Source organism: Diuraphis noxia, unplaced genomic scaffold, assembly GCF_037042655.1.
Source record: "Diuraphis noxia isolate RWA-SAM2 unplaced genomic scaffold, SU_Dnox_SAM2 contig0004, whole genome shotgun sequence".
Classification (NCBI taxonomy): Eukaryota; Metazoa; Arthropoda; class Insecta; order Hemiptera; family Aphididae; genus Diuraphis; species Diuraphis noxia.
The window spans coordinates 1,730,911-1,744,128 of NW_028301714.1; positions in this window are offsets into that span (position 1 = coordinate 1,730,911).

Sequence of the window (13,218 nt, forward strand, 5' to 3'; positions counted from 1 at the left end):
TAACGTTAAAAATATAAAAAGTATGATTAGTTTAATAGAAATGACTTAAGACGATATTTAGCGGATTCATCACCTGTATTTCAAAATTTTTTTAAGACCTTTTATATTCACCCAAATGTATTGTAAAGACGTTTTTTAGATGTAAAATAATGTGAACTTAACGATAAAAATATAAAAAGTATGATTAGTTCAATACAAATGACTTTAAACGATATTTTTCGGAATTATCACCATTTTTTACCAAATTTTTTCCCAAATTTTTTTTCTATTTTTTGTATTCACCCAAATGTATTGTAAATACGTGTTTTAGATGTAAAATAATGTGAACTTAACGATAAAAATATAAAAAGTATGATTAGTTTAATAGAAATGACTTAAGACGATATTTAGCGGATTCATCACCATTTTTTACCCAATTTTTTCCCAAATTTTTTTTCTATTTTTTGTATTCACCCAAATGTATTGTAAATACGTGTTTTAGATGTAAAATAATGTGAACTTAACGATAAAAATATAAAAAGTATGATTAGTTCAATACAAATGACTTTAAACGATATTTAGCGGAATTATCACCATTTTTTACCAAATTTTTTCCCAAATTTTTTATCTATTTTTATTATTCACCCAAATGTATTGTAAATACGTGTTTTAGATGTAAAATAATGTGAACTTAACGATAAAAATATAAAAAGTATGATTAGTTCAATACAAATGACTTTAAACGATATTTAGCGGAATTATCACCATTTTTTACCCAATTTTTTCCCTAATTTTTTTTCTATTTTTTGTATTCACCCAAATGTATTGTAAATACGTGTTTTAGATGTAAAACAATGTGAAATTAACGTTAAAAATATAAAAAGTATGATTAGTTTAATAGAAATGACTTAAGACGATATTTAGCGGATTCATCACCTGTATTTCAAAATTTTTTTACGACCTTTTATATTCACCCAAATGTATTTTAAAGACGTGTTTTAGATGTAAAATAATGTGAACTTAACGATAAAGATATAAAAAGTATGATTAGTTCAATACAAATGACTTTAAACGATATTTAGCGGAATTATCACCATTTTTTACCAAATTTTTTCCCTAATTTTTTTTCTATTTTTTGTATTCACCCAAATGTATTGTAAATACGTGTTTTAGATGTAAAACAATGTGAAATTAACGTTAAAAATATAAAAAGTATGATTAGTTTAATAGAAATGACTTAAGACGATATTTAGCGGATTCATCACCTGTATTTCAAAATTTTTTTAAGACCTTTTATATTCACCCAAATGTATTGTAAAGACGTTTTTTAGATGTAAAATAATGTGAACTTAACGATAAAAATATAAAAAGTATGATTAGTTCAATACAAATGACTTTAAACGATATTTTTCGGAATTATCACCATTTTTTACCAAATTTTTTCCCAAATTTTTTTTCTATTTTTTGTATTCACCCAAATGTATTGTAAATACGTGTTTTAGATGTAAAATAATGTGAACTTAACGATAAAAATATAAAAAGTATGATTAGTTTAATAGAAATGACTTAAGACGATATTTAGCGGATTCATCACCATTTTTTACCCAATTTTTTCCCAAATTTTTTTTCTATTTTTTGTATTCACCCAAATGTATTGTAAATACGTGTTTTAGATGTAAAATAATGTGAACTTAACGATAAAAATATAAAAAGTATGATTAGTTCAATACAAATGACTTTAAACGATATTTAGCGGAATTATCACCATTTTTTACCAAATTTTTTCCCAAATTTTTTATCTATTTTTATTATTCACCCAAATGTATTGTAAATACGTGTTTTAGATGTAAAATAATGTGAACTTAACGATAAAAATATAAAAAGTATGATTAGTTCAATACAAATGACTTTAAACGATATTTAGCGGAATTATCACCATTTTTTACCCAATTTTTTCCCAAATTTTTTTTCTATTTTTTGTATTCACCCAAATGTATTGTAAACACGTGTTTTATATGTAAAATAATGTGAACTTAACGTTAAAAATATAAAAAGTATGATTAGTTTAATAGAAATGACTTAAGACGATATTTAGCGGATTCATCACCTCTATTTCAAAATTTTTTTACGACCTTTTATATTCACCCAAATGTATTTTAAAGACGTGTTTTAGATGTAAAATAATGTGAACTTAACGATAAAGATATAAAAAGTATGATTAGTTCAATACAAATGACTTTAAACGATATTTAGCGGAATTATCACCATTTTTTACCAAATTTTTTCCCAAATTTTTTTTCTATTTTTTGTATTCACCCAAATGTATTGTAAATACGTGTTTTAGATGTAAAACAATGTGAACTTAACGTTAAAAATATAAAAAGTATGATTAGTTTAATAGAAATGACTTAAGACGATATTTAGCGGATTCATCACCTGTATTTCAAAATTTTTTTAAGACCTTTTATATTTACCCAAATGTATTGTAAAGACGTTTTTTAGATGTAAAATAATGTGAACTTAACGATAAAAATATAAAAAGTATGATTAGTTCAATACAAATGACTTTAAACGATATTTAGCGGAATTATCACCATTTTTTACCAAATTTTTTCCCAAATTTTTTTTCTATTTTTTGTATTCACCCAAATGTATTGTAAATACGTGTTTTAGATGTAAAATAATGTGAACTTAACGATAAAAATATAAAAAGTATGATTAGTTCAATACAAATGACTTTAAACGATATTTAGCGGAATTATCACCATTTTTTACCCAATTTTTTCCCAAATTTTTTTTCTATTTTTTGTATTCACCCAAATGTATTGTAAATACGTGTTTTAGATGTAAAATAATGTGAACTTAACGATAAAAATATAAAAAGTATGATTAGTTCAATACAAATGACTTTAAACGATATTTAGCGGAATTATCACCATTTTTTACCAAATTTTTTTTCTATTTTTTGTATTCACCCAAATGTATTGTAAATACGTGTTTTAGATGTAAAATAATGTGAACTTAACGATAAAAATATAAAAAGTATGATTAGTTCAATACAAATGACTTTAAACGATATTTAGCGGAATTATCACCATTTTTTAACAAATTTTTTCCCAAATTTTTTTTCTATTTTTTGTATTCACCCAAATGTATTGTAAATACGTGTTTTAGATGTAAAATAATGTGAACTTAACGATAAAAATATAAAAAGTATGATTAGTTCAATACAAATGACTTTAAACGATATTTAGCGGAATTATCACCATTTTTTACCAAATTTTTTTTCTATTTTTTGTATTCACCCAAATGTATTGTAAACACGTGTTTTAGATGTAAAATAATGTGAACTTAACGTTAAAAATATAAAAAGTATGATTAGTTTAATAGAAATGACTTAAGACGATATTTAGCGGATTCATCACCTGTATTTCAAAATTTTTTTACGACCTTTTATATTCACCCAAATGTATTTTAAAGACGTGTTTTAGATGTAAAATAATGTGAACTTAACGATAAAGATATAAAAAGTATGATTAGTTCAATACAAATGACTTTAAACGATATTTAGCGGAATTATCACCATTTTTTACCAAATTTTTTCCCTAATTTTTTTTCTATTTTTTGTATTCACCCAAATGTATTGTAAATACGTGTTTTAGATGTAAAACAATGTGAAATTAACGTTAAAAATATAAAAAGTATGATTAGTTTAATAGAAATGACTTAAGACGATATTTAGCGGATTCATCACCTGTATTTCAAAATTTTTTTAAGACCTTTTATATTCACCCAAATGTATTGTAAAGACGTTTTTTAGATGTAAAATAATGTGAACTTAACGATAAAAATATAAAAAGTATGATTAGTTCAATACAAATGACTTTAAACGATATTTTTCGGAATTATCACCATTTTTTACCAAATTTTTTCCCAAATTTTTTTTCTATTTTTTGTATTCACCCAAATGTATTGTAAATACGTGTTTTAGATGTAAAATAATGTGAACTTAACGATAAAAATATAAAAAGTATGATTAGTTTAATAGAAATGACTTAAGACGATATTTAGCGGATTCATCACCATTTTTTACCCAATTTTTTCCCAAATTTTTTTTCTATTTTTTGTATTCACCCAAATGTATTGTAAATACGTGTTTTAGATGTAAAATAATGTGAACTTAACGATAAAAATATAAAAAGTATGATTAGTTCAATACAAATGACTTTAAACGATATTTAGCGGAATTATCACCATTTTTTACCAAATTTTTTCCCAAATTTTTTATCTATTTTTATTATTCACCCAAATGTATTGTAAATACGTGTTTTAGATGTAAAATAATGTGAACTTAACGATAAAAATATAAAAAGTATGATTAGTTCAATACAAATGACTTTAAACGATATTTAGCGGAATTATCACCATTTTTTACCCAATTTTTTCCCTAATTTTTTTTCTATTTTTTGTATTCACCCAAATGTATTGTAAATACGTGTTTTAGATGTAAAACAATGTGAAATTAACGTTAAAAATATAAAAAGTATGATTAGTTTAATAGAAATGACTTAAGACGATATTTAGCGGATTCATCACCTGTATTTCAAAATTTTTTTACGACCTTTTATATTCACCCAAATGTATTTTAAAGACGTGTTTTAGATGTAAAATAATGTGAACTTAACGATAAAGATATAAAAAGTATGATTAGTTCAATACAAATGACTTTAAACGATATTTAGCGGAATTATCACCATTTTTTACCAAATTTTTTCCCTAATTTTTTTTCTATTTTTTGTATTCACCCAAATGTATTGTAAATACGTGTTTTAGATGTAAAACAATGTGAAATTAACGTTAAAAATATAAAAAGTATGATTAGTTTAATAGAAATGACTTAAGACGATATTTAGCGGATTCATCACCTGTATTTCAAAATTTTTTTAAGACCTTTTATATTCACCCAAATGTATTGTAAAGACGTTTTTTAGATGTAAAATAATGTGAACTTAACGATAAAAATATAAAAAGTATGATTAGTTCAATACAAATGACTTTAAACGATATTTTTCGGAATTATCACCATTTTTTACCAAATTTTTTCCCAAATTTTTTTTCTATTTTTTGTATTCACCCAAATGTATTGTAAATACGTGTTTTAGATGTAAAATAATGTGAACTTAACGATAAAAATATAAAAAGTATGATTAGTTTAATAGAAATGACTTAAGACGATATTTAGCGGATTCATCACCATTTTTTACCCAATTTTTTCCCAAATTTTTTTTCTATTTTTTGTATTCACCCAAATGTATTGTAAATACGTGTTTTAGATGTAAAATAATGTGAACTTAACGATAAAAATATAAAAAGTATGATTAGTTCAATACAAATGACTTTAAACGATATTTAGCGGAATTATCACCATTTTTTACCAAATTTTTTCCCAAATTTTTTATCTATTTTTATTATTCACCCAAATGTATTGTAAATACGTGTTTTAGATGTAAAATAATGTGAACTTAACGATAAAAATATAAAAAGTATGATTAGTTCAATACAAATGACTTTAAACGATATTTAGCGGAATTATCACCATTTTTTACCCAATTTTTTCCCAAATTTTTTTTCTATTTTTTGTATTCACCCAAATGTATTGTAAACACGTGTTTTAGATGTAAAATAATGTGAACTTAACGTTAAAAATATAAAAAGTATGATTAGTTTAATAGAAATGACTTAAGACGATATTTAGCGGATTCATCACCTGTATTTCAAAATTTTTTTACGACCTTTTATATTCACCCAAATGTATTTTAAAGACGTGTTTTAGATGTAAAATAATGTGAACTTAACGATAAAGATATAAAAAGTATGATTAGTTCAATACAAATGACTTTAAACGATATTTAGCGGAATTATCACCATTTTTTACCAAATTTTTTCCCAAATTTTTTTTCTATTTTTTGTATTCACCCAAATGTATTGTAAATACGTGTTTTAGATGTAAAACAATGTGAACTTAACGTTAAAAATATAAAAAGTATGATTAGTTTAATAGAAATGACTTAAGACGATATTTAGCGGATTCATCACCTGTATTTCAAAATTTTTTTAAGACCTTTTATATTTACCCAAATGTATTGTAAAGACGTTTTTTAGATGTAAAATAATGTGAACTTAACGATAAAAATATAAAAAGTATGATTAGTTCAATACAAATGACTTTAAACGATATTTAGCGGAATTATCACCATTTTTTACCAAATTTTTTCCCAAATTTTTTTTCTATTTTTTGTATTCACCCAAATGTATTTTAAATACGTGTTTTAGATGTAAAATAATGTGAACTTAACGATAAAAATATAAAAAGTATGATTAGTTTAATAGAAATGACTTAAGACGATATTTAGCGGATTCATCACCATTTTTTACCCAATTTTTTCCCAAATTTTTTTTCTATTTTTTGTATTCACCCAAATGTATTGTAAATACGTGTTTTAGATGTAAAATAATGTGAACTTAACGATAAAAATATAAAAAGTATGATTAGTTCAATACAAATGACTTTAAACGATATTTAGCGGAATTATCACCATTTTTTACCCAATTTTTTCCCAAATTTTTTTTCTATTTTTTGTATTCACCCAAATGTATTGTAAATACGTGTTTTAGATGTAAAATAATGTGAACTTAACGATAAAAATATAAAAAGTATGATTAGTTCAATACAAATGACTTTAAACGATATTTAGCGGAATTATCACCATTTTTTACCAAATTTTTTTTCTATTTTTTGTATTCACCCAAATGTATTGTAAACACGTTTTTTAGATGTAAAATAATGTGAACTTAACGTTAAAAATATAAAAAGTATGATTAGTTTAATAGAAATGACTTAAGACGATATTTAGCGGATTCATCACCTGTATTTCAAAATTTATTTACGACCTTTTATATTCACCCAAATGTATTGTAAAGACGTGTTATAGATGTAAAATAACGTGAACTTAACGATAAAAATATAAAAAGTATGATTAGTTCAATACAAATGACTTTAAACGATATTTAGCGGAATTATAACCATTTTTTACCCAATTTTTTCCCAAATTTTTTTTCTATTTTTTGTATTCACCCAAATGTATTGTAAACACGTGTTTTAGATGTAAAATAATGTGAACTTAACGTTAAAAATATAAAAAGTATGATTAGTTTAATAGAAATGACTTAAGACGATATTTAGCGGATTCATCACCTGTATTTCAAAATTTTTTTACGACCTTTTATATTCACCCAAATGTATTTTAAAGACGTGTTTTAGATGTAAAATAATGTGAACTTAACGATAAAGATATAAAAAGTATGATTAGTTCAATACAAATGACTTTAAACGATATTTAGCGGAATTATCACCATTTTTTACCAAATTTTTTCCCAAATTTTTTTTCTATTTTTTGTATTCACCCAAATGTATTGTAAATACGTGTTTTAGATGTAAAACAATGTGAACTTAACGTTAAAAATATAAAAAGTATGATTAGTTTAATAGAAATGACTTAAGACGATATTTAGCGGATTCATCACCTGTATTTCAAAATTTTTTTAAGACCTTTTATATTCACCCAAATGTATTGTAAAGACGTTTTTTAGATGTAAAATAATGTGAACTTAACGATAAAAATATAAAAAGTATGATTAGTTCAATACAAATGACTTTAAACGATATTTTTCGGAATTATCACCATTTTTTACCAAATTTTTTTTCTATTTTTTGTATTCACCCAAATGTATTGTAAATACGTGTTTTAGATGTAAAATAATGTGAACTTAACGATAAAAATATAAAAAGTATGATTAGTTTAATAGAAATGACTTAAGACGATATTTAGCGGATTCATCACCATTTTTTACCCAATTTTTTCCCAAATTTTTTTTCTATTTTTTGTATTCACCCAAATGTATTGTAAATACGTGTTTTAGATGTAAAATAATGTGAACTTAACGATAAAAATATAAAAAGTATGATTAGTTCAATACAAATGACTTTAAACGATATTTAGCGGAATTATCACCATTTTTTACCAAATTTTTTCCCAAATTTTTTATCTATTTTTATTATTCACCCAAATGTATTGTAAATACGTGTTTTAGATGTAAAATAATGTGAACTTAACGATAAAAATATAAAAAGTATGATTAGTTCAATACAAATGACTTTAAACGATATTTAGCGGAATTATCACCATTTTTTACCCAATTTTTTCCCAAATTTTTTTTCTATTTTTTGTATTCACCCAAATGTATTGTAAACACGTGTTTTAGATGTAAAATAATGTGAACTTAACGTTAAAAATATAAAAAGTATGATTAGTTTAATAGAAATGACTTAAGACGATATTTAGCGGATTCATCACCTGTATTTCAAAATTTTTTTACGACCTTTTATATTCACCCAAATGTATTTTAAAGACGTGTTTTAGATGTAAAATAATGTGAACTTAACGATAAAGATATAAAAAGTATGATTAGTTCAATACAAATGACTTTAAACGATATTTAGCGGAATTATCACCATTTTTTACCAAATTTTTTCCCAAATTTTTTTTCTATTTTTTGTATTCACCCAAATGTATTGTAAATACGTGTTTTAGATGTAAAACAATGTGAACTTAACGTTAAAAATATAAAAAGTATGATTAGTTTAATAGAAATGACTTAAGACGATATTTAGCGGATTCATCACCTGTATTTCAAAATTTTTTTAAGACCTTTTATATTTACCCAAATGTATTGTAAAGACGTTTTTTAGATGTAAAATAATGTGAACTTAACGATAAAAATATAAAAAGTATGATTAGTTCAATACAAATGACTTTAAACGATATTTAGCGGAATTATCACCATTTTTTACCAAATTTTTTCCCAAATTTTTTTTCTATTTTTTGTATTCACCCAAATGTATTTTAAATACGTGTTTTAGATGTAAAATAATGTGAACTTAACGATAAAAATATAAAAAGTATGATTAGTTTAATAGAAATGACTTAAGACGATATTTAGCGGATTCATCACCATTTTTTACCCAATTTTTTCCCAAATTTTTTTTCTATTTTTTGTATTCACCCAAATGTATTGTAAATACGTGTTTTAGATGTAAAATAATGTGAACTTAACGATAAAAATATAAAAAGTATGATTAGTTCAATACAAATGACTTTAAACGATATTTAGCGGAATTATCACCATTTTTTACCCAATTTTTTCCCAAATTTTTTTTCTATTTTTTGTATTCACCCAAATGTATTGTAAATACGTGTTTTAGATGTAAAATAATGTGAACTTAACGATAAAAATATAAAAAGTATGATTAGTTCAATACAAATGACTTTAAACGATATTTAGCGGAATTATCACCATTTTTTACCAAATTTTTTTTCTATTTTTTGTATTCACCCAAATGTATTGTAAACACGTTTTTTAGATGTAAAATAATGTGAACTTAACGTTAAAAATATAAAAAGTATGATTAGTTTAATAGAAATGACTTAAGACGATATTTAGCGGATTCATCACCTGTATTTCAAAATTTATTTACGACCTTTTATATTCACCCAAATGTATTGTAAAGACGTGTTATAGATGTAAAATAACGTGAACTTAACGATAAAAATATAAAAAGTATGATTAGTTCAATACAAATGACTTTAAACGATATTTAGCGGAATTATAACCATTTTTTACCCAATTTTTTCCCAAATTTTTTTTCTATTTTTTGTATTCACCCAAATGTATTGTAAACACGTGTTTTAGATGTAAAATAATGTGAACTTAACGTTAAAAATATAAAAAGTATGATTAGTTTAATAGAAATGACTTAAGACGATATTTAGCGGATTCATCACCTGTATTTCAAAATTTTTTTACGACCTTTTATATTCACCCAAATGTATTTTAAAGACGTGTTTTAGATGTAAAATAATGTGAACTTAACGATAAAGATATAAAAAGTATGATTAGTTCAATACAAATGACTTTAAACGATATTTAGCGGAATTATCACCATTTTTTACCAAATTTTTTCCCAAATTTTTTTTCTATTTTTTGTATTCACCCAAATGTATTGTAAATACGTGTTTTAGATGTAAAACAATGTGAACTTAACGTTAAAAATATAAAAAGTATGATTAGTTTAATAGAAATGACTTAAGACGATATTTAGCGGATTCATCACCTGTATTTCAAAATTTTTTTAAGACCTTTTATATTCACCCAAATGTATTGTAAAGACGTTTTTTAGATGTAAAATAATGTGAACTTAACGATAAAAATATAAAAAGTATGATTAGTTCAATACAAATGACTTTAAACGATATTTAGCGGAATTATCACCATTTTTTACCAAATTTTTTCCCAAATTTTTTTTCTATTTTTTGTATTCACCCAAATGTATTGTAAATACGTGTTTTAGATGTAAAATAATGTGAACTTAACGATAAAAATATAAAAAGTATGATTAGTTTAATAGAAATGACTTAAGACGATATTTAGCGGATTCATCACCATTTTTTACCCAATTTTTTCCCAAATTTTTTTTCTATTTTTTGTATTCACCCAAATGTATTGTAAATACGTGTTTTAGATGTAAAATAATGTGAACTTAACGATAAAAATATAAAAAGTATGATTAGTTCAATACAAATGACTTTAAACGATATTTAGCGGAATTATCACCATTTTTTACCAAATTTTTTCCCAAATTTTTTATCTATTTTTTGTATTCACCCAAATGTATTGTAAATACGTGTTTTAGATGTAAAATAATGTGAACTTAACGATAAAAATATAAAAAGTATGATTAGTTCAATACAAATGACTTTAAACGATATTTAGCGGAATTATCACCATTTTTTACCCAATTTTTTCCCAAATTTTATTTCTATTTTTTGTATTCACCCAAATGTATTGTAAACACGTGTTTTAGATGTAAAATAATGTGAACTTAACGTTAAAAATATAAAAAGTATGATTAGTTTAATAGAAATGACTTAAGACGATATTTAGCGGATTCATCACCTGTATTTCAAAATTTTTTTACGACCTTTTATATTCACCCAAATATATTGTAAATACGTGTTTTAGATGTAAAATAATGTGAACTTAACGATAAAAATATAAAAAGTATGATTAGTTCAATACAAATGACTTTAAACGATATTTAGCGGAATTATCACCATTTTTTACCAAATTTTTTCCCAAATTTTTTTTCTATTTTTTGTATTCACCCAAATGTATTGTAAATACGTGTTTTAGATGTAAAATAATGTGAACTTAACGATAAAAATATAAAAAGTATGATTAGTTCAATACAAATGACTTTAAACGATATTTAGCGGAATTATCACCATTTTTTACCAAATTTTTTTTCTATTTTTTGTATTCACCCAAATGTATTGTAAACACGTGTTTTAGATGTAAAATAATGTGAACTTAACGTTAAAAATATAAAAAGTATGATTAGTTTAATAGAAATGACTTAAGACGATATTTAGCGGATTCATCACCTGTATTTCAAAATTTTTTTACGACCTTTTATATTCACCCAAATGTATTTTAAAGACGTGTTTTAGATGTAAAATAATGTGAACTTAACGATAAAGATATAAAAAGTATGATTAGTTCAATACAAATGACTTTAAACGATATTTAGCGGAATTATCACCATTTTTTACCAAATTTTTTCCCAAATTTTTTTTCTATTTTTTGTATTCACCCAAATGTATTGTAAATACGTGTTTTAGATGTAAAACAATGTGAACCTAACGTTAAAAATATAAAAAGTATGATTAGTTTAATAGAAATGACTTAAGACGATATTTAGCGGATTCATCACCTGTATTTCAAAATTTTTTTAAGACCTTTTATATTCACCCAAATGTATTGTAAAGACGTTTTTTAGATGTAAAATAATGTGAACTTAACGATAAAAATATAAAAAGTATGATTAGTTCAATACAAATGACTTTAAACGATATTTAGCGGAATTATCACCATTTTTTACCAAATTTTTTCCCAAATTTTTTTTCTATTTTTTGTATTCACCCAAATGTATTGTAAATACGTGTTTTAGATGTAAAATAATGTGAACTTAACGATAAAAATATAAAAAGTATGATTAGTTTAATAGAAATGACTTAAGACGATATTTAGCGGATTCATCACCATTTTTTACCCAATTTTTTCCCAAATTTTTTTTCTATTTTTTGTATTCACCCAAATGTATTGTAAATACGTGTTTTAGATGTAAAATAATGTGAACTTAACGATAAAAATATAAAAAGTATGATTAGTTCAATACAAATGACTTTAAACGATATTTAGCGGAATTATCACCATTTTTTACCAAATTTTTTCCCAAATTTTTTATCTATTTTTATTATTCACCCAAATGTATTGTAAATACGTGTTTTAGATGTAAAATAATGTGAACTTAACGATAAAAATATAAAAAGTATGATTAGTTCAATACAAATGACTTTAAACGATATTTAGCGGAATTATCACCATTTTTTACCCAATTTTTTCCCAAATTTTTTTTCTATTTTTTGTATTCACCCAAATGTATTGTAAACACGTGTTTTAGATGTAAAATAATGTGAACTTAACGTTAAAAATATAAAAAGTATGATTAGTTTAATAGAAATGACTTAAGACGATATTTAGCGGATTCATCACCTGTATTTCAAAATTTTTTTACGACCTTTTATATTCACCCAAATGTATTTTAAAGACGTGTTTTAGATGTAAAATAATGTGAACTTAACGATAAAGATATAAAAAGTATGATTAGTTCAATACAAATGACTTTAAACGATATTTAGCGGAATTATCACCATTTTTTACCAAATTTTTTCCCAAATTTTTTTTCTATTTTTTGTATTCACCCAAATGTATTGTAAATACGTGTTTTAGATGTAAAACAATGTGAACTTAACGTTAAAAATATAAAAAGTATGATTAGTTTAATAGAAATGACTTAAGACGATATTTAGCGGATTCATCACCTGTATTTCAAAAATTTTTTAAGACCTTTTATATTTACCCAAATGTATTGTAAAGACGTTTTTTAGATGTAAAATAATGTGAACTTAACGATAAAAATATAAAAAGTATGATTAGTTCAATACAAATGACTTTAAACGATATTTAGCGGAATTATCACCATTTTTTACCAAATTTTTT